Consider the following 8,161-nt stretch of genomic DNA (forward strand, 5'->3'; position numbering starts at 1 on the left):
GAAGCCCCCACTTCCTCAACTCCCTCTGTCTCTTCTTCCTCCACCCTCCTCAAGTGTTAGGCTGAGAAACTTGGATTCTGGAGCTGCCCAGACTCCAGCTGTTTGATATTGTGCAGCGATGGCAGCAAAGAGGGCAGGGGTGAAGGATTCCAGATGAAAGCAAAATCTCAAAGAGAACTGGACCCCAGAGCTTTAAGACCAAACTCAGTGGGTAACAGCCTCCGTTAAATTTGTTCAGTCAGCCATTTAAGAGGGAAGAAGTTTCTCACACATCCTGTAAGGGTTTTCAGGGACAGGATGCTTCCATGGAGGGGGAATCAATGTTCCAGGGACTAAGCAGGGGGAAATCTAATGCCAAAGCTACCGTTGCAAGCTTAGAGACAGGTAGTGTGCTGGCTTGTTTTGCTCCAAATATATTATTTTTTTCTCCTTCGTAAGGTACCCAGGATTCACTGGGACATTTGGCAACAGCAACAGAAAACCAACTGTGCTCCGCTCTATTCCTCCCTACCTCACTTCTTCAGCCCTGCGCACACAGGCAGAACTTAACAAGGAGGCTCCAGATATGCCACTCTCCTGGTCATAGAGGGAAGGCTGACTGACCTCCCTGGACAGTGGTTGGAAGGTTTTTGTGGACCTGTGGGCAGAGCCACAAGGAAGGGATGGGAGTGAGAGGAAGTCAGACGCAGGGGCTGCTGGTGTGGTAGGAGCCTGCCTGCCACCTCTCCCACTGAGAGTCGGAAACCAGTTTCATCTTCTTTGCCTTTTATTTGTTGGATTCACCAACTAGGAAATGGAATTGTTTGAGGTTTGGTAGGCCCAACTTAAGAAGTGCCATGCATGTGAAATTCTGCCAGAAATAAAGAAGGACTAAGAAGATTAATCACAGAGTTGACTGATTCCTAATTCTTAAAAAAAAAAAAAAAAAATCCATAAACCTTGTCCTTATTTATCCAGGAGAGATGAGGATGGGATCAGCCATGTCCCTGCCCTTCTTCGATGGCTCCCCAGTTTTTTTGATACAAGGGGCAAGTGCTCCTTGGTCTGAGCACTCCAGGCTGGTGCCCCAGTGGCCCACCCACTTGTATCTTATGCTCCAGCATCTCCTTGCCCTTCCTCAAACAGCTTACTTTCGCATGCTTCCCAGCCTGCCCACTTTCTGTCCTTCTGACTTAAACACTTTCGCCTCTTCTCTACTCATCTAACTCCTACTTACCCTGTAAGACTTTCCCAAACATCACCTCCTCTAGGAAGACTTACTTAGCCTCCCCGCCCCAACTCTAGTTGTCCTCCCATGGACCCCTCTTCTTGCCGTTATCTTTCGTCTATCATGAACATTGTAATTGTAATTGTAGGTCTATCTGTCTTCTCAGCTGGAATATCCTGAAGCCTAAAGGCAATCTCTGTTTCATTTTTATACCCCCAGTGTTTAGCACAATACCTGGCACATGGTGGGTGTCCCATATATAAATATATCAAATGAATGAATAAAGAATTAGTAAAATCAAGTATCCCTGTCACAGCAGTTGAAGTATAAAGATCTATGGGGTCTAGAATGTTTAAAGGATACCCAAAACGAATACTGTACCTGAGTTGGAATCATAGTTTTAAAACCAAAAACCAGACCCTTGCAAGTGAAGACTTGTTTTTCTTAGACATAAAGCTATATTACTAGCACACCCTATTTTGCATATAGATACTAATGGTACATTTGAAATAATCACATATGACTGACTTTTAGCTGTATGTTTTGTCTTGTTATTTTTTATTTTGAGATAACTATGTATGTCACATGAGTTATAAGAAATAATACACAGAGATTATGTATATCTTTCACCCAGTCCCCCACTAACTACAGCACACTTTCTAGCCTAGCTATAGTACAATATCTTAATCGTCGACATTGATGTAACCATCAGTCTTGTTCAGGTTTTGCCAGTGTTACATGTACACTCATTTGTGAGTAGTAGTATGTTTTAAAAATGACTTGTGGACCCAAAACAATCTACAGATTCAATACAACACATATTAAAATCATAATGGCATTTTTTATAGAAATAGAAAAAAAAAATCCTAAAAGTCATATGGAATCTCAAGGGATCACAAATAATTAAAAGAATCTTGAAGAAGAACAAAGTTGGAGGCCTTACCCTCCCTGATTTCAAAATATACTACAAAACAACAGTAATTAAGGTGTTATTGTATCAGCGGAAGGCTAGATACATAGAGACTAGTGGAATTGAATAGAGAGTCCAGAAATAAACCCTTGAATATACGGCCAAATGATTTTCAACAAGGATGTCAAGGACTCTTTAACAAATGCTGATGAGAAAACTGGATATCCACATACAGTGAATGGAGCTGGACCCTGACCTTACACCGTATACAAAAATTAACTCAAAATTATTAAAGATCTGAAGGTATGGCCTAAAACTGTTAAACTCCTAGAAGAAAACATAAAGGAAAAGCTTCAGAACATTGGATTTGGCAATGACTTTTTGATATGACAAAAGCACAGACAGCAAAATAAAAAAAATAGCCAAATGATATCAAACTTTAAAACTTCTGCAAGTCAGAGAAAACAATTGATAGAGTGAAAAGACAACTTTCAGAATGGTAGAAAATAACTGCAAATCATATATGAGTATCTCATAAGGGGTTAATATCCAGAATTTATAATAAACTTCTACAACACAATATCAAAAAACCAAATAGCCCAATTAAAAAATGGACAAAGGACTTGAATAGGCATTTCTTCAAAGAAGATATATGAATGGCAAAAGATGCTCAGCATCACAGATCTTAAAGAAAACACAAATCACAACTGCAATGAGCTATTACCTCACTCCCAAGAGAATGGTCACTATCAAAACACACACAGACACACACACACGATAATAAATGTTGGCAAGGATGTGGAGAAATTGGAACCTTTGCACACTGTTGGTTGGAATATAAAATGGTACAGCCATTACAGAAAACAGTGTAAAGGTTCCTCAAAAAATTAAAAAGAGAATTACCATATGATCCAGCAATCCCGCTTCTGGGTATATATCCCAAAGAATTGAAATCAGGATCTCAAAGTGATGTCTGCATTCCCATGTTCACGGTAGCACTATTCACAACAGCCAAGAGGTGGAAGCAACCCATATGTCCATTGGCAGATAAATGGATAAAGAAAATGTGATATGTATGTACAAGGCAATGTTATGTAGCATTAAAAAGGATCCTGTCACATGCTACAATGTGGTTGAATCCCAATGACATTATGCTAAGTAATATAAGCCAGTCACAAAAAGACAAATACTGTATGATCCCACTTATATAAAACATCTAAAGTAAGCAAAATCATAGAAACAAAGTAGTAAGGTGGTTAGCAAGGGCTGGGGGGAGGGGGAAGGGGCAATTAGTGTTTAGTCAGTGTAGGGTTTTAGCATTGCAAGACAAAAAAGTTGTAGAGATGTATTGTACAACAATGTGAATATATTTAACACTACTGAACTGTATACTTAAAAATGTTTAAGATGGAAAATCTAACATATTTTTTACCACAATAAGAAAAAGTGATTGGTGGCTTATTGTGTCTGTGCACCCCAGTCCCTGAATGTCCACAATCAGTAGGAGTAGGAACCATGCTCAGCTAGCCCCATAAAAAGAAGAGCTTCAGTCTCTCCCAGAAAGCTAACAGCAAGAAGATTCAGCCCTGACCTGGTTTCTGTTTTGTACCCTTTGAGACCCCCCCTGTAAAATGCCTCATTCCTCTTCTGTCTGAACAAGAAAGGACCCAGTTTCCTGGAGGACACACGGTGAGTTGGAATAACTCTATCCACCCTCTTCTGCCATCAGCCAACACACTCAGGAAGGCCTACATAATTTTAGGGTGCAAAACAAAAATGTAAGGTCTTAGCCAGAAGTGGGGAAGTCAATTTTCCTTTCTCACAACCCACAGAAGGCAAAGGACCCCCAAGGGATTACAACCTTCACACTGGAACATGCTAGGGGATGGGCTATAGGCCCCTGCCTAGTCTCCTGCTGAATACACTGTAGCTCTGTCACCTAGGGTGGGGACAGCCACTGCTTTGTCCTTCCTTGAGCTGAGTGGGGTACATGACTTACCACAGCCCTACCAACACCAAGGGCAGAGGGTGACTGAAATCGTGGAGCAGGGGTGGGAAGGTGGAGACCAGGGGAGGCCAGAGCACCAGGGGCAAGGGAGTGAGCAGAGGAGAATCTGTCCCAGGGAAAAGGGCGGTTAAAGGAGGAGGCAGGAGCACGCTCTATCACCCCACCAACCTTCACTCACAAAACACAGATTTAAAGATAAAATCATTAAGAATTTCAAGATGGCAGCAACAGAGATTAAAACCAAGCACAGGGCCCTTCTGAGCGTAAGGCTGTGTGCAGCTGCACTGCCCACACACCCACGATGCTGCCTGAACACACCTAACCCAAACCCACCTGAGATAAAACCTTCTACTGTCCTTGGGACTGGGATTTTCTCCTTTCTTCTCCAGTGGGATCTAGGAATGAGGGGAGGGAGCAGTGAAACTTTCTTATATTTGATCCGTCCTCAATGAATATAAGTAATATTAGTAAAACCCCTCCTATTTAGAAGAAAAATAATCTGCTTTTCTCTCCGTGTCTGATGTTTAAACACAAAACCAATTTTAAATTGAACCACCTTAGTAACACCACAATTACCTAGGCGCCTGAGAGAGAAACTTGGAAACGACCCGAGATGTCTCCTTTCCCTTCACTCTTTGTGGTCAGCAGCCACTACCTCCTGTAGCGCCACACCCTCAGTCTCTCCAGAGTCCATTACCATACTCAGTCCCTTCTGCAATTGCCCTAGCCTAGGCCTTCATCATTTCTTACACGGAATATCACAGAAGCCTCTTGATTAACCTCTCTACCTCCCATCTGCCTCCATCCCGGGTCCGTTCTCCCCGTTCACGATGGAGACATCTTTAGAAATGGAAAATTTGATCCTGTCATACTCCTCCTCCTGAAATTGTTCATTGACCTCATTGGCCACTTTTAGGATGAAATCAAACTCCTTAGCAAAGTATGCTGAGTCTTTCACACCGGTCTCCTGCAAAGTACTTTCTCAATGTGGTCTCCCAGCATTCCGCACCCCTGACTCTGTTCTTTTGCTTACCGTACGGAACTTCTTCAGAATGTTCCAGGGTCATTCATGTCTCTAGGTCTTTGTGTCTGTGGTGTCCTTGCTTGGAGCACCTTTACTGCCTTCTTCAACAAACTCCTACTTGTCCTGCAAAACTTAGCTTACTTGTTAGCTCCTCTGCTCCTTGCCCACTGCACCCTCCCAGCATGTGATAGGCGCCTATTATTCGAGGACTCATACTTCTTTGTGTTTACCCTTATCAAAGCACTAACTGCACTGTTCTATAATTAAGTATTTCAGGCTGTCACATTTCTCAATTGGAGGGGATTCCCTTTGCATGAGGTTTATCATCAATTTTCCTCCACTGATGTGAAAACTATTCAGAAGCCAGGGCCTGGGCCTTAATCACCACTGTAGTCCTAATGCCTTGCCTAACTTCTGGAAGGAAGTAGGAAATGGGAAGATGTTTGCTGAAGAAAAGAGGGAAAGGAGAGAGGAAGAAAGGAAGATCTGACCAGCCACCAGCCTGTAATATTTCTTTCTCTCCCAGCCATGGTCCCAGACATCCTCCTCTGTCAGCTGTTTGATGTCTTAATAGTCAATATAAATTGGCAGCACAGCCAATCTAATTGTGCAGGTTGCTTAGGTGACGGAAAATAACAATTTGACCAAATCTGAGTGGTGGCTTCATACAGACAGAACTTGGACCCTCAACTTAGAGTCTTTTCATGTGAAACACAAAGATGCTGACACTTTCCTAGCTCAGGAATAACCAATTCATAAAGTTATCAAAGGCACTTTGAAAAATAAACATAAATGGCTAAAGATATACAAGAGAAAAAAAAATCCAATTTTATGGACAGAAAAATGCCTTAAAATTTATCACTTGCATTTGTCAAAATCCATAGAACTATACTCCACAAAGAGAGAATTTTATTGTATGTAAAGTTTAAAAATCAACCAGGATCAGGGAGAGACTTAAAATGGAATACAAACTGTAACAATTAAACCTAATTATATTAGAAATTGATATAACATATCAATAACATATAAATTGATAACATAGGTGGTGGGAAAAAAAGAACTAATCTAAGTTACTTTGGAAAACAGCATTTTGACCGAATACTGTGAGGCTAAACAATAACTGTGTACAAATACGGGACTCTAATTAGGAAATTTATTCCTCATAAGGGTATGAATTGGCAATTCTGAAACTATCTGGAATGTATACTAGGGTCAAATAAATAATTAAATACACTGTAGGTAATGAAAGTCAGGTTTCTCACTATCAAAGAAAGAAGTTACAAATAAGGAAAGGAGGAAGGCTAGAATAAACTCTGGTGTTGGATTAGAGTCAGAGCTATCAGTCCAAATCCACGGTTTTAAAAATATACATACAGAAAGAGAGATACAGAAATAAACATAGATGTGTGTACACACCTAGTATACTCCTAGTATTCATACATATATTTCCTAGCTCTATCTGCTAAAAAGGCCTGAAAGCAATGACATCCCAGTAGTAGTGAGCATTCCCCAGCACCCAAATCTTGGTTTCTACATACCATTCTCCAATGAAAAGAATTAGGGATTCTTGGAAAAGTGTTTGATTCTGAGTTTGTAGCAGAAAACTACACAATGAGCCAAGAGTATGTTGTGTTGCCGAAAGAGTAAGGAAGTGCTCAAAAAAGGATTTAGAGAGGGGCTAAAAAAGCAAAGGAGCCGATCTGTAGCCAAAGATGGAACAGTAACAAAATAAATAACATCAAAATAAATAGCAATTACATTGGATTATAACCCGTAGAACACAATAAATATTCATACATATATACTGATACAAGTAAGTAATTGAATAAATAAATAACATAGAAGAGGCAACTCTTCCTTACAGAAGAATTACAGATAATAAATGTAGAAGTAGTTAGGGAAGTAGAAAATATGTGTTAGAACACCAGTGCAATAATTTTGCAGGCCAAGATCCATTGATGGCTGCTAAAATTAGTGGATGAAAGTTTGAGGACACACAGGATATTCGCATAGTCTCAAAATATCACCCCCAACATACCTATTAATTAATAATAAGACATATTGACATTATATACTCCCCAGAATGATACATTGAGAAGGGCATATCATTTCTGTAGTATTCTTGCCCCCAAATGGAAAACATCACACAAACCAAAACTGGAACACTCTGCAAAATAACTGACAGATACTCCTCAATTATGTCAAGGTCAAGAAAAGGAACTGTCACAGATTGAGAAGACTGAAGAGACGTGACAACTGAATACAATGTGGGATGCTGGATTAAATTGTAGAACAGAAGTAGGACATTGGTGAAAAAACTGGTGAAATACAAATAAAGTCCCTAGTTTAGTTAATAGTATTGTAATGATGTTAATTTCTTCATCTTGATGACTGGTTGTTAAAGCTGATGAAAATAGGGGAAACTGGGCAAAGGGTGTGTGGGGAACTCACAGCACTACGTTTGCAACTTTTTTGTAAGTCTAAAATTACTTAAAATACAGAGCTGAAAAATGAAAGGGGAAAACGGGACAAGAAAAAAGAGGGGCAAAGACATGTTTGGAATTCTCTGAGAGAACAAACGCACTGTGGGTACAGAAGAGTGGTCAGAATGGCTCAGCACAGCAGGGAGGTGGAAAATGTTTAAAAACAAACAGGAAAGCATAGCAGAAATATCACTCACTTAAAAACTGGAGGCCCATTCAGCAGCCACCAACTAGTGCTGTCCTTCACAGATGTTAAGGTCTATTCTGGAGCTATGAACATCACTTCAAGGACTTTCTCTGGATGTTTCAAAAGAATAAGTGAGTACTTGGCCAGGGGCCAGGTTGGGAGTCACCTTGACTGTGGGGGCCTATATCTCAAAGGCCCCCCTCATCTTAAACAAGAAAGTCAAATCCCAAGGTTGCCTCGGTGAGCATGGAAATAACATAAGGGGGTTATTTTGGGGGACCCAAATATTGAATGCTATCTGTTACCACAGTGAAGGTGTCCATGCCACTGGGCCTGCAAGGA

This window comes from Cynocephalus volans, chromosome 1 (assembly GCF_027409185.1).
Source record: "Cynocephalus volans isolate mCynVol1 chromosome 1, mCynVol1.pri, whole genome shotgun sequence".
In the NCBI taxonomy this organism is placed as follows: Eukaryota; Metazoa; Chordata; class Mammalia; order Dermoptera; family Cynocephalidae; genus Cynocephalus; species Cynocephalus volans.